This window comes from Bos indicus, chromosome 19 (assembly GCF_029378745.1).
Source record: "Bos indicus isolate NIAB-ARS_2022 breed Sahiwal x Tharparkar chromosome 19, NIAB-ARS_B.indTharparkar_mat_pri_1.0, whole genome shotgun sequence".
Classification (NCBI taxonomy): Eukaryota; Metazoa; Chordata; class Mammalia; order Artiodactyla; family Bovidae; genus Bos; species Bos indicus.
The window spans coordinates 44,468,679-44,490,553 of NC_091778.1; the positions used below are offsets into that span (position 1 = coordinate 44,468,679).

General features: G+C 50.5%; 3 non-coding genes across 3 annotated transcripts; all 3 read left to right on the forward strand.

The window, feature by feature from the left end:
* The first annotated feature begins 6,159 nt into the window (after positions 1-6,159).
* LOC139177896 (U2 spliceosomal RNA) lies at positions 6,160-6,350 on the forward strand. The gene has a single exon (XR_011562360.1). It is a non-coding gene; the product is annotated as a U2 spliceosomal RNA (small nuclear RNA).
* An 8,057-nt stretch (positions 6,351-14,407) lies between these two features.
* LOC139177892 (U2 spliceosomal RNA) lies at positions 14,408-14,598 on the forward strand. The gene has a single exon (XR_011562356.1). It is a non-coding gene; the product is annotated as a U2 spliceosomal RNA (small nuclear RNA).
* A 4,225-nt stretch (positions 14,599-18,823) lies between these two features.
* Positions 18,824-19,008, forward strand: LOC139177901 (U2 spliceosomal RNA). Its single transcript, XR_011562364.1, has one exon. It is a non-coding gene; the product is annotated as a U2 spliceosomal RNA (small nuclear RNA).
* The last annotated feature ends 2,867 nt before the right edge of the window (positions 19,009-21,875 follow it).

Here is a 21,875-nt window from a genome sequence, read left to right on the forward strand (position 1 = left end):
TGAACTGTGGTGTTGGAGAAGACTCTTGAGAGTCCCTTGGACTGCAAGGAGATCCAACCAGTCCTGGGTGTTCCTTGGAAGGACTGATGTTGAAGCTGAAACTCCAGTACTTTGGCCACCTGATGTGAAGAGCTGACTCATTTGAAAAAACCTTGATACTGGGAGAGATTGAGGGCAGGAGGAGAAGGGGACGACAGAGGATGAGATGGTTGGACGGCATCACTGACTCAATGGACAGGGCTTTGGGTGGTCTCTGGGAGTTGGTGATGGACAGGGAGGCCTGGCATGACCTCAGTCGCACGACTGAGCGACTGAACTGATACTGATACTGATCAGGTGTAAGTGAACATTTTCTGAGCAGGAAATCTGATTTCCGTGACGTTTCTTATGCTTTTACTGAAGGCCTAATAGGTGGTGCTGGGAAGGCAGAGGCTGGAGGAGGCTGGAGGGTGGAGAAGGTTATGAAGAGGCAGTTGCAGCAGGTTGTAATGTCTTAGGAGACAGATCCACATGGGGACAGATTCCAGCATCCATCTGCACAGGAGACTGGCACTTGGGGAGACCTTGGCCTCGGGAGTGCTGTTGGGTGATCAGCAAGAAACAGCAGTCAGAGCCCCAGGAGGGTGACAGTGCCGTGGGAACAATAGCCAACAACTGAGAGGGGGGAGGAACAAGCTCACCAGAGAGAGACAGAGGTGAGTTGAGGGGCGAGAATCAGGCTCCCCTGTGCAGGGAACTCGCTGTCGGCCAGTTATCTGAGCTGAGGGACTCTTTAGAGCTTTCACAACGGGGCCCAATCCCCAGAGACCTTACATGTTTGATTCCGCTTTTTAAACGTGTACTTACGTTCTGGCTATGTCGGGTCTTAGTTGTGACACACAGGCTCCAGAGCGCTCAGACTTACATGCCTCCATGCATGGGGGAATCTTAGTTCTGCACCAGGAATCACACCGTGTCCCCTGCACGGGGAGGCGCATACTTAACCCCTGGACCACCGGGAAGTCCCTGACTCAGCATCTTGGTTTCATAGACTTCTGTCAAGGCACCCGTGTTGTTTGGCCCACACGAATGGCTGCATGCTCAAATTTGGGAGCCTGTCAGGATCATCTGGAGGACTTGATAAACACAGATAAAACACAGATAAACACTGGGGCCTTCTTTCAAAATTTCTGATTCAGAAATTTGAAGACTTTGTCAGACCCAGCCTAAGCATGGTATACATTCTCTCATTGGAACCTCATCCAGTCACTCAACACACATTCATCAAAAGTCAAGTACATTCAGAGCACTAGGTGCTCGGAATAGACCAGCAAACAAAAGGTTTCCCATCAAGGTGAAGGTACAGCACTACTGACTGTATATTTGTGACTATACCTACATTCTATGTGTCTGTGTCCATATCTACACGTGTACCTATGCCACGTGAGCATCATGGGTGTTAAAGCCACTTGGCAGCCAACAGAAATACAAGACCAGGGAGAGCGAGATGTGAAATAGGAAGGCTCAGGGTGAGTAGGTATAGATGGTTTGCAAGACTTCAAATGGAATTATTTCTACTTTACAGCCAAGAAGTGACATTCCCTAGGATATACTCACTTGGACATTCTGATGTACTGCATTTCCTCGTGTAGCTTCACAAGTACCCTCATCAGAGAGGCATTCTTATCATCCCCAAAGGAAGTAGCAGGACACCAGTTTAAAAAACCTCAAGTTCCAGTGGTTCAGATCAGGTCAGATCAGTCGCTCAGTCGTGTCCGACTCTTTGCGACCCCATGAATCGCAGCACGCCAGGCCTCCCTGTCCATCACCAACTCCCGGAGCTCACCCAGACTCATGTCCATCGAGTCAGTGATACCATCCAGCCATCTCATCCTCTGGCATCCCCTTCTCCTCCTGCCCCCAATCCCTCTCAGCATCAGAGTCTTTTCCAATGAGTCAACTCTTCGCATGAGGTGGCCAAAGTACTCGAGTTTCAGCTTTAGCATCATTCCTTCCAAAGAAATCCCAGGGCTGATCTCCTTCAGAATGGACTGGTTGGATCTCCTTGCAGTCCAAGGGACTCTCAAGAGTCTTCTCCAACACCACAGTTCAAAAGCATCAATTCTTCGGCGCTCAGCCTTCTTCACAGTCCAACTCTCACATCCATACATGACCACAGGAAAAACCATAGCCTTGACTAGACGGACCTTTGTTGGCAAAGTAATGTCTCTGCTTTTGAATATGCTATCTAGGTTGGTCATAACTTTCCTTCCAAGGAGTAAGCGTCTTTTAATTTCATGGCTGCAGTCACCATCTGTAGTGATTTTGGAGCCCAGAAAAATAAAGTCTGACACTGTTTCCCCATCTATTTCCCATGAAGTGGTGGGACCGGATGCCATGATCTTCGTTTTCTGAATGTTGAGCTTTAAGCCAACTTTTTCACTCTCCACTTTCACTTTCATCAGGAGGCTTTTTAGTTCCTCTTCACTTTCTGCCACAAGGGTGGTGTCATCTGCATATCTGAGGTTATTGATATTTCTCCCAGCAATCTTGATTCCAGCTTGTGTTTCTTCCAGTCCAGTGTTTCTCATGATGTACTCTGCATATAAGTTAAATAAACAGGGTGACAATATACAGCCTTGACGAACTCCTTTTCCTATTTGGAACCAGTCTGTTGTTCCATGTCCAGTTCTAACTGTTGCTTCCTGACCTGCATACAAATCTCTCAAGAGGCAGATCCGGTGTTCTGGTATTCCCATCTGTTGAAGAATTTCCCACAGTTTATTGTGATCCACACAGTCAAAGGCTTTGGCATGGTCAATAAAGCAGAAATAGATGTTTTTCTGGAACTCTCTTGCTTTTTCCATGATCCAGCGGATGTTGGCAATTTGATCTCTGGTTCCTCTGCCTTTTCTAAAACCAGCTTGAACATCAGGAAGTTCACGGTTCACATATTGCTGAAGCCTGGCTTGGAGAATTTTGAGCATTACTTTACTAGCGTGTGAGATGAGTGCAATTGTGCGGTAGTTGGAGCAGTCTTTGGCATTGCCCTTTCTTTGGGATTGGAATGAAAACTGACCTTTTCCAGTCCTGTGGCCACTGCTGAGTTTTCCAAATTTGCTGGCATATTGAGTGAAGCACCTTCACAGCATCATCTTTCAGGATTTGGAATAGCTCAACTGGAATTCTATCACCTCCACTAGCTTTGTTCGTAGTGATGCTTTCTAAGGCCCACTTGACTTCACATTCCGGGATGTCTGGCTCTAGGTCAGTGATCACACCATCGTGATTATCTGGGTCGTGAAGATCTTTTTTGTACAGTTCTTCTGTGTATTCTTGCCATCTCTTCTTAATATCTTCTGCTTCTGTTAGGTCCATACCATTTCTGTCCTTTATCGAGCTCATCTTTGCATGAAATGTTCCTTTGGTATCTCTGATTTTCTTGAAGAGATCCCTAGTCTTTCCCATTCTGTTGTTTTCCTCTATTTCTTTGCATTGATCGCTGAGGAAGGCTTTCTTATCTCTTCTTGCTATTCTTTGGAACTCTGCATTCAGATGTTTATATCTTTCCTTTTCTCCTTTACTTTTTGCTTCTCTTCTTTTCATAGCTATTTGTAAGGCCTCCCCAGACAGCCATTTTGCTTTTTTGCATTTCTGTTCTATGGGGATGGTCTTGATCCCTGTCTCCTGTACCATGTCACGAACCTCATTCCATAGTTCATCAGGCACTCTATCTATCAGATCTAGGCCCTTAAATCTATTTCTCACTTCCACTGTATAATCATAAGGGATTTGATTTAGGTCATACCTGAATGGTCTAGTGGTTTTCCCTATTTTCTTCAATTTCAGTCTGAATTTGGCAATAAGGAGTTCATGGTCTGAGCCACAGTCAGCTCCCGGTCTTGTTTTTGCTGACTGTATAGAGCTTCTCCATCTTTGGCTGCAAAGAATATATAATCAGTCTGATTTCGGTGTTGACCGTCTGGTGATGTCCATGTATAGAGTCTTCTCTTGTGTTGTTGGAAGAGGGTGTTTGTTATGACCAGTGCATTTTCTTGGCAAAACTCTATTAGTCTTTGCCCTGCTTCATTCCGTATTCCAAGGCCAAATTTGCCTGTTACTCCGGGTGTTTCTTGACTTCCTACTTTTGCATTCCAGTCCCCTATAATGAAAAGGACATCTTTTTTGGGTGTTAGTTCTAAAAGGTCCTGTAGGTCTTCATAGAACCATTCAACTTCAGCTTCTTCAGCGTTACTGGTTGGGGCATAGACTTGGATTACTGTGATATTGAATGGTTTGCCTTGGAAACGAACAGAGATCATTCTGTCGTTTTTGAGGTTGCATCCAAGTACTGCATTTCGGACTCTTTTGTTGGCCATGATGGTTAGCAGGATTCTAATGCAAATCCTTACTTCTTTTCACATTTGGCAAGATGCTTAGCCTCTCATCACTTCCGTCTGTAACAGTGCTTTCAAGAAATATGTGAGGCACACACATAACTGGTTGTTTTTTTAATTTGGCCACACCGTGTGGCTTTTGGGATCCCAGTTTTCCAACCTAGGATGGAACCTGGACTCCTGCACTGAAAGCGCTGAGGCCTAACCACTGAACCACCAGGGAATTCCCTCCTGCAGGTAAATGCAAACATTCTTAGGCATATTAAAAAAATAAAGAGAAGTGGGGGAAATTAAGTTTAATATGTTCTTTAACTCAACTTATCTCAAAATTCTCCAGTGGTCAGTGATTAGAGCTCTATCCTTTCAATGACAAGGCAGGGAGATTTCCATCCCATCCCTCCTCAGGGTTCTTGCAAGCCCTGGGGCACACTCCCCCCGCCACACACACAAACAGATATCTAAAATATCATTGCAATATGTAATTAATATTAACATTACAGAGATATGTTACAATTTTTAATACTAAGTCTTTGAAATCCCCATGTGTTTTTTCCACTTTCAGTGCGTCTGAATTGGGAGAAACCACTAGCCCACAGTTCCCTGGCTGCATGTGGCTAGTGGCTGTGACAACTCAGATCAACAGAATATTTCCTGTTGTTTAGTCGCTAAGGAGTGTCCGACTGTTTGGGACCTTGTGACCCGCCAGGCTCCTGCGTCCATGGGATTTCCTAGGCAAGAATACAGTCGTGGGTTTCCATCTCCTCCTCTAGGGGATCTTCTGAAATCCTTTCTGAAACAGGAATCGAGCCCGTGATTCCTGTCTTGCAGGCTGATTCTTGACAATCTGAGCCACCAGGGAGACCCACAGCTAAGGAGGAGGGGTGGGGAAACGAGGTCCTTGGCGGAGAGAGCTTTCGGTAGGAAGCCCGGGATCGGGTTGGTTCGTAGAAGCACCGAAGGACAGGGCGCTGGAATTGGAGTGAACCCCTCCCGCAGCCCGGCCTCGGCCTCCGCATCCATAGGCCCCCTCCCTTCCCCACTGTGGGCCATCCGCCTTCCTCCTGGCAGCGAAGCCCCCTCCACACACGCGACCCTACAAAGCCCCTCTCTCCGCAGGCGGAGGCCTGGGTAACACACTGCAGTCCGGGCGTTTCTAGCGAGTGAGTCTTGCGACCTTGTCTTCAGGAAAACTCTCGGCCAACAGCTCGTCGCACGGGTCTCTCTCGCCGGCCACCCCGCACCCCCTCCGGTCGGGTCTCTCCTCTCCACTAGCCCCAAGGAAGGAGGAGAAGGGGACGGCAGAGGATGAGATGGCTGGATGGCATCCCTGACTCGATGGACGTGAGTCTGAGTGAACTCCGGGAATTGGTATTGGACAGGGAGGCCTGGCGTGCTGCGATTCATGGGGTCGCAAAGAGTCGGACGCGACTGAGCGACTGAACTGAACTGAACTGAGCACCAAGGAGGAGCTCCCCTGCCGCCGCCCCGAGGCCGTCCCCAGGGCGCTGCGGTCCCGCCGGAGCCACGCCTTCTCGGCGACAGAGGGCGGGGCATGCAGATTCGAGACGGCGCTTCCGCCCGAGAACCACAAAGCCGCGGCAGATGCGGGATTTCTCTTTTACGATGTGGAGAATCCAACTTCAGCTCGAGACTCTGATGTAGTACCGCCATAGCACTGTCAACGAGGCAAAGGAAAGGAGACCTGGAGTCACTGGGGCCCCGATCACACTGAGTGCAATATGCACGTCAGCAGGACGGTGACAGCGACGGGTGGTGACACGGTATCGCTTCTCGGCCTTTTGGCTAAGATCAAGTGTAGTATCTGTTCTTATCAGTTTAATATCTGATACGTCCTCTATCCGAGGACAATATATTAAGTGGATTTTTGGGGCAGGGAGTTGGAATAGGAGCTTGCTCCGTCCACTCCACGCATCGACCTGGTATTGCAGTACCTCCAGGAACGGTGCACCCCCTTGGGGACACTTATGGAAGTACCCAAAAGCAGAAACTGGGTCTTTGCTGGAGTCAACTGGATCTGGAACTTGGTCTCTTGTTTTTCTACAGTTTGGCAAGTGTAGTTTGAGGCATCTGCTTAAGTCTCTGTTGTCCTGAAAATCACCCCGTTCTACCTTACAGTCTTGGGAAAGTGGTCTTCCTGCTCTCATTTCTGACTTCATACTTTACAAAAGGAGTTGGTGTCCAGGCTCCTACTTGATATCCCCAGTCCCTCCTGATGCCATTTTCAGCCTAAAACCAGAATACTAGCTTGAAACTTCTGTTTCTATGCCCCCTCGCCTATTGAGATCTCTGTAATTACTTCAGTATTTTGTTTTCTGTCTTCAAGAAGTTCCTGCTCAAAAGCACCGAATTCCACCTGGAATCGAGGTTAAAATAATGGGCTTTCCACTCAGTGTGTCGGTTGTACCGGGATTTCATTTATCCAGGTGACTGACTGACAAGGAGAGGTCAGTGCCACTGACTGAGTTGTATTTTTCCTTAGAGTTCCGAAGAGAGGAGGGCCTAAATAAGGCCACTGTGTCTTTTGGATACACAAGGCAGGCTTTTGAGGTTAGCACAAGTTCAAATCATGAATAAGCCAGAACGAACGACTCTTGCTGAGGATGAAGGAGGAGAGTGAAAAACCTGGCTTAAAATTCAGTACTGGACTTCCTTCCTAGCCCAGTGATTAAGAATCCGCTTGCCAGTGTAGGGGATTGGTTCAATTCCTGGTCCAGGAAGATTCCACATGCCCTGGGGCAACTAAACCCCTTGGACACAACTACTGAGCCTGTACTCCAGAGCCCATAAACCACAATTAGAGAGTAGCCCCGCTGGCAACTAGAGAAGACTCTAGCATCGACGAAGACCCAGTGCAGTCAAAAATAAATAAATAATTAAAAAAAAAAAAAAAAACCCTCAATAGTAAAAACACTAAGGTCATGACATCTGGTCCCATCACTGCATTGCTAATTGAACGGGGGAAATGTGGAAGCAGTGACAGATTTCCTCTTCTTGGGCCCTAAAATCACTGAGGATGGTGACTGCAGCCAGGAAATCAGAAAATGATTGCTTCTTGGCAGGAAAGCTATGACAACCTAGACAGCGTGTTAAAAAGCAAAGACATCACTTTATCGACAATGGTCCCTATAGTCAAGGCTGTGGTCTTTCCAGTAGTCATTTAGGGATGTGAGAGCTGGACTATAAAGGTGTCAGAGGCCGAAGAACTTTGGAACTGTGGTGCTGGAGAAGACTCCTGAGAGTCCCTTGGACCACAAGGAGATGAAACCAGTCCGTCGTAAAGGAAATCAACCCTGAATTGTCCTTGGAAAGACTGATGCTGAAGCTGAAGCTCCAATACTTTGGCCACCTGATGGGAAGAACCCACTCCCTGGAAAAGACTGTGATGCCGGGAAAGATTGAAGGCAGGAGAAGGAAGACAGAGGATGAGATGGTTGGATGGCATCACCACATCAATGGACATGAGTTTGAGCAACTCCAGGCGATACCGAAGCACCGGGAAGTCTGGGCAGGATGCAATCTACGGGGTCACAAAGAGTCAGGCAGGACTTAGCAACCAAACAACACCACATCCTCTATGCCAGGACATTTTAGTAAATGGGTGTTTGGAGCAGGGAGTTGGAATAGAACCTTACTCCGTCCACTCCACCCATTGACCTGGTATTGTAGTACCTGCAGGAATAGTGCACCCCTCTCAGGGAAAAGAGCAAGTATGAACAACAGGCTTCTTACATCTTTTCCAGTGTTTTCCTTGTTTTGCTCTGGGTACCTGTCTCGTGAAGGTTTCTGTTTTGTTTTACCAACGTGTGATTTTCTGTTGCCCTATTAGAGCGGTTTACTTAGGAGTACTGTTTCTTGTGAGGGTCATATCCATGGACCAACATTATGCAAATTTTCCTTTAACTTTCAAACCACTGAAATACGGAGCTGTCCAGATCCTTTAGTATAGTTTTGTTTCTTTTTAATACGAGATTATTTCTTCTATCCTGTGGACAAGGCCCTGCTCCCAACACTTAACAGATCTCTGAAACAGTGTGGGTTTGCTGGAGTCCCCAGGGGAAGACTCTCAGCTCTAGGAATTTTTAAAATTCTCGGCTCCACCCAAGTGTATTTTCCCTAAAAGAAGAAACTGAAGAACAGAAAGGTTAAGTAACTTGTGAAAGTCACCCAGCTAGAAATTAGCTGAAGTGGACTGTGAACACTATCAGTTTCACAGATATTGATTCCTTCACAATCTTTGAAACTTCCTAGCTCCTCTCTTCTGGAGAAGGCAATGGCACCCCACTCCAGTACTCTTGCCTGGAAAATCCCATGGGCGGAGGAGCCTGGTGGGCTCCAATCCACGGGGTTGGGAAGAGTTGGACAGGACTGAGCGGCTTCACTTTCACTTTTCACTTTCATGCATTGGAGAAGGAAATGGCAACCCACTCCAGTGTTCTTGCCTGGAGAATCCCAGGGACGGGGGAGCCTGGTGGGCTGCGGTCTATGGGGTCGCACAGACTCGGACACGACTGAAGTGACGTAGCGGCAGCTCCTCTCTTCGGAGAAGGCAGTGGCACCCCACTCCAGTACTCTTGCCTGGAAAATCCCATGGACGGAGGAGCCTGGTAGGCTGAAGTCCATGGGGTCGCTAAGAGTCAGACATGAATGAGCAACTTCACTTTCACTTTTCACTGTCATGGGTTGGAGAAGGACATGGTAACCCACTCCAGTGTTCTTGCCTGGAGAATCCCAGGGACGAGGGAGCCTGGTGGGCTGCCGTCTGTGGGGTCACGCAGAGTCGGACACGACTGAAGCGACTTAGCAGCAGCAGCAGCAGCAGCTCCTCTCTCTCTTACATCTCCTGGGCCTCTCACCCAAGAGGGAACCTGTCACTTGATTAAAGATAAGAGACCTGAAACTGGCAGTCTCTCCCCCATTCTTCATCCTTTGCCTTTGCCAGGAAAGGCGTTGATAAACAAATGGCAAGGAGGAGGTGGGACAGAGTGCGGGTGAAGGAAGGGACCCAGTTTGTCAGGGCAACACCGGGGCCTGGCCCAGTCCAGTATCCTTTAAATGCGAATTCCAGTCCCCATCTCCACATCCAGCCTGGAGCCCATGGAACCTTCCTCCATTAATGACCATTTTGTTTCCTGGCAGCCTCATTTCTGCAGCCCTTGTCCACAAGATCCCAGCCCAGGACAGAGTGCACTGGAGGATTTCCTAGAGAGAACATTCACACATTCTTACTTTGAGCGTTCATGGATGGAGTGCCTGCCAGGTTGAAGGCCTCAGTGAAATGGATCAGGACCTGCCCTCATAGAGTGAACATTATATTGAGAAGTAGAGAGAGGCAGACAGTGACTCAAGAGGGTCATTTCAGACAGTGACACAAGCCACTGAGGAAAATAAAACAGGGAAATGTTCTGGACAGTGACTGGGGGGGAGAGCTACTTTACATGGAGGAGGGGGTTGCTCATGAAGGCCTCTCCAATGGTGACATCAGAGGCAAGTTTAAGTGGCCAGGAGGCAAGGTAGCATTCCAGACAGAAGGACAGACTAGCTGGGACCTACCTACTTCCTCCCATTGGCTCCCTGACCTGGGTCAGATTCCAGCTGCTGAGAGGAGGGTCTTCCTCGGAGCTGTCTCCCCACCAGACTAAGCGCTGAGTCCAGAAGCTGGTTCTTCTCAGCCACATCTCCGCAGTGCCCAGCACTGTGCCTGCCACACAGCAGGCAATCAGGAAATCCTCCATGATTCATGATGGACTACATGATGGATTGACTAAATGTACTCAAGGGTTTCTTTGAGTGTGGGAATGAAACACCCAGCCTTAGCCGGGAGTTTCCTGGTCTGGGGTCCCTGACACCTTGGGGGTTGGGAGGGACACCTAAAAACCCTGTACTTCCAGGCAAGGTCTGGGTACTACTGAACCCTCAGACCTTTACTGGGGAAGAGGGATTTCTTAGAGGAGAAAAACAGACGCCATGGAGGGATGACCCTGGAGAGAGAGGCCACCCTCAAGGCCTGGTGGGCTGAACCCTGGGCTGAGAGTCATCATGAGTCTTGTCCTGACAACTGAACTGGCTTGGAAAAGCCTCCTCCCCCCTTGGAGCCTTGGTTTCCTCAGCATGTAATGCGGGGCTTAGATGATTCCAGGTCCCTTTCCCCAGGACAACTCAGGCTCTGGAGTAGGGGAGGGTACAGGATGGGTGAGGCTCACCTAGGAAGCAGCTGAGGACATCCTTGTCTCCACTGCATCCCAACCGAGGACCTGCTGAGTGTACAACCGAAGGGAGGAGAGGAGTCTGCAGGAGGAGGGATGGGAGGGGAGACGAGGTCCAAGATCAGCTTCCGCCAGGGAATGACAAAGGCATGAATTTCAAATTCCCTCTTTGCTTCCTCAAGAATGTGTTGGAGAGGGAGTTCCCCAGTGGTCCAGGCTTAGAATTCTGTTCTTCCACTGTACAGGACACAGGTTACATCCCTGGTTTGGGAATAAGATGCCAAGGCCAAGAAAAGAAGGAATAAAATAGGGAAAACACAACCTATTACTTAGAATGTGAAAGAAAAACTGAGGGGGAGGGGCCCTTAGACACCCTTTTTGCCAGCCAGGGGCCCATTCAGAGGCAACTCATCCAAAACCAAGTCCCAGAGCCCAGGCCAGGGCAGCAAAGGAGCAGATGCTGCCCCCTGGTGGATGAGTCTCTCACTGCCTAATTCTGAAGCAAAGTGGTGTGGTGGTGGACAGGTTCCTTTCCCTCCTTCTGAGGTTTTTTGTTTGTTTCTTTTTCTGGCCATGCCACCCAGCTTGTGGGATGTTAGATCCCCTACCGGGTACTGAGCCCTTCCCTTTGGCAGTGAAAGCATGGAGCCCTAACCACTGAACCGCCAGGGAATTCCCCTGGAGTCTTCTTTTCAGACAGGACGTTCACTGCAGTTTGAGGTTGGGAACGGAAAAACCACCCCTTTCGAGTGTTTTTTTTGTAGAGGTGAGATGAGATGTAAATGAACATTTTCTGAGCAGGAGATCTGATTTCAGTGACATTTCTTATGCTTTTCCTGAGGGCCTAATAGCTGGTGCCGGGAAGGCAGAGGCCGGAGGAGGCTGGAGGATGGAGAAGGTTGTGAAGAGGCAGTTGCAGCAGGCTGTGGTCTCTTAGGAGACAGATCCACTCGGGGACAGATTCCAGCTGCCATCTTCACAGGACAGTGGCACCTGGGGAGATCTTGGCATCAAGAGGGGCATTGGGTGATCAGGAAGGAACAGCAGTCAGAGCCCCAAGAGGGTGACAGGGCCATGGGAGCAACCGCCAACAGCTGCGAGGGGGGAGGAACAAGCCCACCAGAGAGAGACAGAGGTGAGCTGAGGGGAGAAAGCCAGACTCTTGCTGTGCAGGGAACTCGCTGTCGGCCAGTTATCCGAGCTGAGGGACTCTTTAGAGCTTTCGCAACAGGGGCCAATCCCCAGAGACCTTACATGTTTGATTCGGCTTTTTAAACGTGTATTTACTCTCTGGCTGTTTTGGGTCTTAGTTGTGACATACGGGCTCCAGAGCACTCAGAGCAAGTATGCTGCCTTAGTTGCCTCGATGCGTGGGGGGATCTCAGTTTTAGACCAGGAATCAAACCGTGTCCCCTGCACGGGGAGGCGCATACTTAACCACTGGACCACCGGGAAGTCCCTGATTCAGCTTCTTGATTTCATAGATTTCTGTCAAGTCATCCATGATGTTTGGCCCACACGAATGGCTGCATGCTCAAATTTGGGAGTTTGTCAGAATCATCTGGAGGACTTGATAAACACAGAGCTGGGGCCTCCTTTCAAAATTTCTGATTCAGAAACTTGAAGACTTTGTCAGACCCAGCCTAAGCACAGTATACATTGTCTCATTGGACCCTCATCCAGTCACTCAACACATATTCATCACAAATCAAGTATATTGAGAGCACTACCATAGGTGCCGAGAATAGACCAGCAAACAGGGGATTCCCATCAAGGTGAAAGACAATACAGCACTAATGACTGCATACTGGTGACCATACCTACATTCTATGTGTCCGCGTCCATATCTACACGTGTATCTAGGCCACGTGAGCATCATGGGTGTCAAAGCCACTTGGCAGCCAGCAGAAATACAAGACCAGGGAGAGCGGGATGTGAAACAGGAGGCTCAGGGTGAGTAGGTGTAGATAGTTTGCAAGACTTCAAATGGAATCATTTCTATTTTACAGGCAAGAAGTGACTTTCCCCAGGATATACTCATTAAGACATTCCGACGTGCTGCATTTCCTCGTGTAGCTTCACAAGTACCCTCATCAGAGAGGCATTTTTATCATTCACAATTAAAATATCAGGACTCCCGGTTTGAAACCTCTGAGGCCCCAGTGGTTAGCAGGGTGCTTGAATGCAAATCCTAACTTCTTTTCACATTAGGCAAGATGCTTAGCCTCTCAGCACTTCCATCTGTAACAGTGCTTTCAAGAAATATGTGAGGCACACACATAACTGTTTTTGTTTTTGTTTTTAATCTGGCCACACTGTGTGACTTTTGGGATCCCAGTTCTCCAACCAAGGATGGAATGCAGACTCCCACACTGAAAGCGCTCAGGCATAACCACTGAACCACCAGGGAATTCCCCCCTACAGGTAAATGCAAATATTCTTAGGCATATAAAAACATAAGAGAAGTGAGTGCAATTAAGTTTAATACGCTCTTTAACTCAAGATATCTCAGACATTCTCTGGTGGTCCGTGGTTAGAGCTCCATGCTTTCAATGACGGGGCAGGGAAGTTTCCACCCCATCCCTCCTCAGGGTTCTTGCAAACCCTCGGGCACACACCCACCCCTCCCCCTCTACAAACGAGATATCACAAAATATTTCAATATGTAATTAATATCAACATTACAGAGATATGTTACGATTTTTAATACTGAGTCTTTGAAATCCCATGTGTGCTTTCCACTTGAAAGTGGAAACCTTTGAATTCTTGGTACCTCTGGATTCAGTGGTACCTCTGAATTCGGAGGAACCACCTGCCCAGCGTTCCCTGGCTGCATGTGGCTAGTGGCTGTGACAACTCAGATCAACAGAATGTTTCTTCTTGTTTTCAGTCTCTAACTAGTGTCCGACTCTTTGAGACCCTGTGACCCGCCAGGATCCTCTGTCCACTCGATTTCCTAGGCGAAAATACCGGAGTGGGTTGCAGTTTCCTCCTACAGGGGATCTTCGGACCCAGGAGTGGAATCCAGGTTTCCTGTCTTGCAGGCGGATTCTTGACAATCTGAGCCATCAGCGAGGCCCACAGCTGAGGAGGAGGGGCAGGGAAAGGAGGTCCTAGGCGGAGGGAGCTTTCGGTAGGAAGCCCGCGATCCGTTTGGTTCGTAGAAGCACCGAAGGACAAGGGCGCTGGAGTTGGAGTGAACCCCTTCCGCGGCCCGGCCCCGCCCTCCGCACCCACACGCCCCCTCCCTTCCCCACTGTGGGCCATCCGCCTTCCGCCTGGCCGGGAAGCCCCCTCCACACAGCCGACCCTACGGAGCCCCTCTCTCCGCAGGCGGAGGCCTGTGTAACACACTGCAGTCCGGGCGAGTGAGTCTTGCGACCTTGTCTTCAGGAAAACTCTCGGCCAACAGCTCGTCGCACGGGTCCCTCTCGACGGCCACCCCGCACCCCTTCCGGTCGGGTCTCTCCTCTCCACTAGCCCCAAGGAGGAGCTCCCCTGCCGCCGCCCCGAGGCCGTCCCCAGGGCGCTGCGGTCCCGCCGGAGCCACGCCTTCTTGGCGACAGAGGGCGGGGCATGCAGATTCGAGACGGCTCTTCCGCCCGAGAACCACAAAGCCGCGGCAGATGCGGGATTTCTCTTTTACAATGTGGAGAATCCAACTTCTGCCCGAGAGTCTGGTGTAGTGCCGCCATAGCACTGTCAACGAGGCAAAGGAAGGGAGACCTGGAGTGAGCGGGGAGCCGGTCACACTGAGTGCAACGTGCACGACAGCCGGACGGTGACGGCGACGGGCGGTGACACGCTATCGCTTCTCGGCCTTTTGGCTAAGATCAAGTGTAGTATCTGTTCTTATCAGTTTAATATCTGATACGTCCTCTATCCGAGGACAATATATTAAATGGGTTTTTGGAGCAGGGAGTTGGAATAGGAGCTTGCTCCGTCCACTCCACGCATCGACCTGGTATTGCAGTACCTCCAGGAACGGTGCACCCCCTCGGGGGACACTTACTGAAGTACCCAAAGGCAGAAACTGGCCCTTTCTTGTAAAGGATTTGGCTATCTCAGGGAGTTTTCCCAGGTTTGACTACATGCTTTGCAAGCAATCCTGAGGATTTGTAAGAGCAGAGTAAGTAAAGGAAGTCCCATGAGGGTAAAACGCCAAAACTGTGACTTAAAACTCACTTGCCGTATCCACTTCTTGAAGAGGGCTTCTATTTCATAACCTCGTTAAGTGCAGGTCTTTCTACCCTGCATTCTCACTCAGGAGTGAGATCTTCTGTCTCTATCCACCTGCCTTCTCTTGATATCTCTAAGGTTATTTCTGTATTCATGTTTTCTGACTTCAGGCGGTTCCGGCTTAAAGCCACCGAGATCCTCTTAGAGTCTAGGTTAAAACGATGGGCTTTAACTCAGTCTGTGTGTTGGTTGTATTGGGGTTTCGTTTATACAGGTGACTGACTGACAGAGGTCAGTGCCACTGAAGAATTTGTATTATTGCTTGGAGTTATTATCACTTAGAAGAGAAGAGGGCCTAAAGTAAGAGCCACTGTGTCTTTTGGATACACAAGGCAGGCTGTTCAGGTCAGCACAAAGTTCAAATCATGTATAAACCAGAACGACTTCCCCATATTATCTTCTTTCGTCCTTTCCCATTGACTCTGGCATTCGACCAAGATCTAGGTGCTGGGCGCTGATCTAAGTGCACCGGATAGTGTGGTGGGAAAAGCAGCTGCTGTGGGAATCTGCCCAGGCACCAGGGGACGATTGCACTCATCTCTCGTGCTAGTAAGGTTATGCTCAAAAATCCTCCAAGCTAGGCTTCAGGAGTCCGTGAACTGAGAACTTCCAGATGTTTAAGCTGAGTTTAGAAAATGCAGAGGAACCAGAGATCAAGTCGCCAACATTCGCTGGATCCTAGAGAAAGCAAGGGAAACCCAGAAATACCTCTACCTCTGTTTCATTGAGTCGGCTCAAGCCTTTGACTGCGTGGATCATAACAAACTGGAAAACTCTCAAGGAGATGGGAATACCAGACCATCTTACCTGTCTCCTGAGAAACCTGTATGCGGGTCAAGAAGCAACAGTTATAACCTTCCACGAAACAAGTGACTGGTTCAAAATTGAGAAAGGAGTCCGACCAGGCTGTTTCTTGTCACCCTGTCTATTTAACTTTTACGCGGAGCACGTCATGCGAAATGCCGGGCTGGGTGAGTCACAAGCTGGAACCAAGATCGCCGGGAGAAATATCAATAACCTCAGATCTGCGGATGATACCACTCTAATGGCAGAAAGGGACGAGAAACTAAAGAGCCTCTTGCTGAGGGTGAAGGAGGAGAGTGAAAGAGCTGGCTTAAAACTCAACATTGGACTTCCCTGGTGGCCCAGCGGTTAAGAATCTGCTTGCCAATGCAGGGGACATGTGTTCAATCCCTGGTCCAGGAAGATGCCACAGGCCACGGGGCAACGAAGCCCCTGCGGCACAACTACTGAGCCCGCACTCTAGAGCCCATAAGCCACAAGTAGAGAGTAGCCCGCGCTCGCAACTAGAGAAGGCCTGCATGTGTCAACAAGGACCCAGTGCAGCCAAAAGTAAACCATAAATAATTTGGAAGAAAAACACCTCAGTGTTAAAAAAGAAAGAACCAAAGAAAACAACACTAAGATCATGACATCTGGTCCCACCACTTCCTGGCAAATAGAAAAGGAAAATGTGGAAACAGTGACAGATTTCCTCTTCTTGGGCTCTAAAATCACCGAGGATGGTGACTGCAGCCAGGAAATCAGAAGACGATTGCTTCTTGGCAGGAAAGCTGTGACAAACCTAGACAGTGTGTTAAAAAGCAAAGGCATCACTTGGTCAACAGAAGCCCATACAATCAAGGCTGTGGTCTTTCCAGTAGTCATGTACGGGTGTGAGAGCTGGACCATAAAGAAGGCAGAGGCCGAAGAACTGATGCTCTGGAACTGTGGTGCAGGAGAAGACTCCTGAGCGTCCCTTGGACTGCAAGGAGATCAAACCAGTCCACCTTAAAGGAAGTCAACCCTGAATTCTCCTTGGAAGGACTGGTGCTGAAGCTGAAGCTCCGATACTATGGCCACCCGATGCGAAGAGCTGACTCCTTGGAAAAGATCCTGATGCTGGGAGATATTGAAGGCAGAAGGAGTAGAGGGTGACAGAGGATGAGAGGGTAGGGTGGCATCACCGATTCACTGGACATGACCTTGGAAAATCTCTGGGAGATGGTGAGGGACAGAGAACCCTGGTGTGCTGCAGTCCATGGGGTCAAGGAAGAGATGACACGACTTGGCACTGAACAATAGGAACAGTTTCGGCTAAGCGGGGTGTGAGAGGAGGGTTGGGGTGGAGGGCGGAGAGGGATAAGGCCTGGAGCAAGTGGGGTTGTGGGTAAGCGGAGTTAAAAAAGCGTGTCCATATTTACGTGTGTGTGTGTGTGTGTGTGTGTGTGTGTGTGTGTATTTGTATATGACATGTCTGTCTGGTGCTAGATACTCACAAACTCAAAACCATCTTGGGGCACAGAGGGGCGCCTCTGGTGGCAGAAGGGAGGGGGATGGCTGAAAACAGGCCCACGTTAGGTTTTCTTAGAACCGAGATTCCCACCAGGAGATGACGGCTCAGAGAAGTGTCTGGCAAAGTCACTGTTTCTCCCTAGTGTTTGCTAGTTGAGGGCTGACTCCTGCCAGGCATGTCCAGAGGGGGCCTCCGAGCTAATCTGGCCGGCACGTTATTAGGGTTCCCTGAGAAGGTGTGAAACAGATCACCCCCCGTCCCACCCTCTCCCTCCCACAGGGGAGAGGGAAAACCCAGGGCGGCAGGGAGTCACGGAGCCAGGAGCCGAGGCAGGGTCGGGCGAGGCCGTGACCCCAGGTGCCACCCACCCTTATAGAAACGCTATAAGTTTGTGGGCCTGGCGCCAGCAAACCGGCGCGTGTGTCGCCAGCAACCCTGCGCCCCTCCAAGTCGCCTTCCTCTTCTGGTGGCTTCCCCCTCGGAGGCACCATCAGTGAGCGGGGCCTGTGCTCCAGGACCGGGCGAGGTCTTGGGACACGGTGGTCAACCCCGCAGGTCAGCTGCCTGCTAGCCGTGTGACCCAGGGCAAGTTTCTTAGCCTCTCTGGTCTCGTTGATCACGACAGTGAAACGAGGATGATAACGGCGTCAATCCTCTCTAGGGTGTCCAGTAGCCAAGTGGGTGTGATCATAGCAAAGAATGCAGGGCAGTGACTGCCAGGTGGCTGTCCTGCGGGGCAGTCCCCGGGGTGGGGGGTGGGGGGTCTTTCCCCTCAGGTCTGACAGAACTAGAGAGTCGGTCAGGGGGAGGGCCGACTGTGCTAGTTTCACAGAACCTGCAGCTCTCTAGGGGCTTTGCGGAGACCGGAGAAAAGACAAGAGCGCCCGCCTGGTGATGTGAAAGTCGCTCAGTCGTGTCCGACTCTTTGCCATCCCATGGACTGTAGTCTACCAGGCTCCTCTGTCCGTGGAATTCTCCAGGCAAGAATACTGGGGTGGGTAGCCGTTCCCTTCTGCAGGGGATCTTCCCTACCCAGGGATGGACTCCAGGTCTCCCACAGATCCCCTGCAGGCAGATTTCACCACCAGGGAAGCCCAACGGTACTGGAGCGGGTAGCCTATCCCTTCTTCCGGGGATCTTCCCGACCCAGGAATCGAATTGGGGTCGCCTGAATTGGAGGCAGATTCTTTACCGGCTGAGCTACCGTCCCAGGGTCTCAGTTAAGGAGCCTGGCCGGGACCGTGGGAAGGAGTCTGGTGTCTGGCGGCCTGGGGCTCACGCGGCTCCCCCGGATGCACAGCCACGACCCCGGGCTCACTTCGGGCTTCGGGAGCACCCGGACCGTTCTTGTCCTGCAGCTCCCGCGCCCCAAGCACAGTCCCCCTGCCTTCGGACCGGAGCTGGCACCTGTGATGCATGGGCAGAGCCTGAGGATGCTGGCCGCGCCCTCAGGGTGGAGGAGGGTGGGTCATGCACATAGAGAGTCATTGTCCCGGGAAGGATGGGGGCCAGGGAGCCAGAAGAGATGTGAGAATTGACCAGAATGTGGAGAACAAGTTGTTTCACTGGTCTGGAGCGGACATGGGCTAGAGAGCCAGGAATGTTGACTGACGACTGACGGGTAGGTTGCTCACGGTGAGCTGAATGGAGAGGAGGGGAGGATGGTGGCTGCCACCTGAAAGAGCACCATTGCTTCTCCGCCTTTTGGCTGAGATCGAGTGTCGTATCTGTTCTTTACCGGCTTAACATCTGATACCTCCTCTATCTGGGAACAATACTGTTAAGGGAGTTTTGGGGGCAAGCAGTTGGCATCGGAGCCTGCTCTGTGTTGCAGCACTTCCCAGGAATGGTGCATTCTCTCTGAGGACAAAACCGGCACCCCCAAATGGTAGACTTGTTTCTTTTCTGGCCTTTCTCCTCGGAAGATTTCTCTTCTCTTTTGTGTTTTTCACTTGGGCTGTGGGGTTTGTGTGGCTTTCCCCCTGTCTTTGTTTTGTTTTCTTTTAGGCTGATTTTGATTCTTTCAGTTTGATTCAATTGCTTAGTTGTGCTTGGCTTTTCCCTGTCTATTTCCTGTGGTGACCCAAGGGCGAAAGAGCAGATAAAACCTACGAGAGTCTTCTTGGAATGCAGGAACAGAAAAACCAGACCATTATCGGCCTTTCCTTCCCCCATGTTGTAACCATTAATGGATTTCAGGTCCTCGTGAGCAGTATAACCTGTCTCCCCTCCTACCGCATAGGGAGAAGATATTTGCCTCACTGTTCCCTCCAACCCAGTGACCCGCAAGACCCCTATCCCACTCTGTGTACCCTGGGTATAAAAGTGGACTGCGGACTCCTGCTCAACGTCGGGTCTCTCTTGAGCCGGCCCACTGTTCTAACAGCGTCTCCCATTCTAATAAACGTTATTTCCCTCTCATTTTGTCTCATGTCTGGAAATTCTTTTCCAACCTGCGCCCGGGCCGCGACACTTCCCTGTTCATCACTAACTCCCAGAGCTTGCTCAAACTCGTGTGGCTGATGCCATCCAACCATCTATCTCATCTTCTAGCCTCCCTTTCTCCTTCTGCCTTCGATCTTTCCCAGCGTGAGGTCTTTTCTAAAGAGTCAATCGTTTGATTCTTTAACCTTTAGGTTTCATTTAGGAAGCTTCCCCCCGCCACCATCACCACCCCCCCACCCCCGCCATCCGCCCCTTGTTTTTTTTTTTTTTTTAATCTGCAGACTGGTTTCTGGAACGGTCTTTTCTATTGTGCCATAGGAGTGAGTTGTTCCTGTCTGAACTTTTGGTCTTTTCCTGTGTGCTTTGTACAGAAGGCGCTGTCCTAAACTCACAGGCAACAGAGATTTTGGAAGCCCCGACACTCAGGTCTGAAGCGATCAGGGTGAGTCTCATCAGGCTCCATCCTCCTCTCTCGTGCTTCGCACCCATCTCTTCTGTCTCCCAAGCTCCTCCATATCTCCTGAAACTCGGTTATCTGCCAGATCTCCCATATATTGGCTGCCGTTTGTTTCTGGTTCCGACTCCAGTTGGTCCCAGAGAGGACGGCGGACTAATGCCTCACAATAACTTTCTTATTGGGGTCTAGAGGCCAGGTTCTTTCATGGAACCAGAGAGAGGGAAGCGATGAGGAAGCAAAGTACAAAAAAGGCCGAGGAGAGAGGGAGAGGCGGAGAGGAATAAACTAAAAGGGGCCATCAGTCTTGCAAAAGCATCTCCTGGGATGGCCAGCGTTGCGGGGTGGGGGTGGGGGATATGCGGATCTCTTCTTTGGTAGAGTCGTGCACACAGGTGGGTAGGGTCAGATCAGCCCTCCTGTGAGCCGACCAAAGATGCTTTTAACAGCCGGGCAGAGGGGCACGGTTCTCTGGGGGCAGGCCATTGTGTACGATGATAATAACAAAAGCAACGAAAACCCAAGGTTAAAGTCCAACACGGAGTCAGAATTGGTTCTACCCTGGACCGTTTCTTTCCTAGATATGCCTGGTTCACTCACGCGCCCTCCGCCCCTCACATTGACCCCAACCGACAGTTAGCTGGACGGTGACCATTCTCTGGTAGAAATACCACCCGACGTGGCCGCGCAAGAGAATAGCTTGGACACCCCCTCCGATGTAGGCGTAGGCGATTGAATTCAGGTTTCTTCGGGTAGCCCTAAGACTGGCTGGGCCCGACCAAACAAATTACAGGCCAATGTCGTCGTCCCTGCAAAGGTCTTTCCTCACAGGGAAGGAAAATTTTCCCTTCTAGACCTACTGTGGGTTCGGGTGTGGTGTGGTGGTGGGGTGGTGTCCAGGGCTCTCGTTGAGATCATACTTGGGTCCCGGGCACCAGGCACCACCGAACGGCCATGGTGAGGCGGGAGGTACCTGCCGCTCCCCACCCCCATCCCAGGGTAAAGCAGTTGGAGATGCATTCTCTATTGACCAAAAGCTTCCAAGAGGCCAAGGGCAGGGCAATGAGGGCGAGCGGGCTGGGCGAGCGCCCAGACCACACATTTCTCTTTCTGGAAGTCAGGAGACCTCCCAGACCACACAGGCCCAGAGAGGCTCCTTGGAGGTCAAAGGGGAGTGATGCTAACTAACGCTAGGCTACCCACAGGCCTCTTGGGTAGAATCCAGTTTGGCTAAGAGATGCATGCACACCTATGGAAGGACCCTGAGATATACCACATATGGCCTGTGAACCAAATGAATCCAAATGATCGGCCAAAGGAAACCTAGAGAAATGCCTCGTAAAAGCAGTTCAAGGGACTTCCCCGGTGGTCCGGTGGTTAAGACTTTGCCTTCCAACGCAGAGGGTGAAGGTTCGATCCCTGGTGGGGGAGCTATGATTCCCACACGCCTTGTGGCCGAAAGACTTAAAAAATAAACTCAAAAAGTAATTCAAGCCACTACAAGGGCGCGATTCGGGGACTCTCCCTCTGCGTCTGCCCGTGTGCCTATCCACACATAGCGTACTCTTTTCCTCTTAATAAATGCCCCACTTGTTCCACTACTTTCCGTCTCCCTGGGAATTCCTTTGTGCAGAGCCGAAGGGCCAGGGTCCTCGTCACTGACCACGGGTCTAGTGGCTAGGACCCGGGGCTTTCACCGCCGCGCCCCAGCCCCAACCTCCGGCTGGGAACCCAAGCGCCGCTCCAAGCCACTGCGGGCCTAGGTCTCCCGAGATCAATTGGACCGGACTGTCTCAGGAGGGGCCCGAGGCTCGCTGTACTTCCAAGCTCCACAGGTGTGT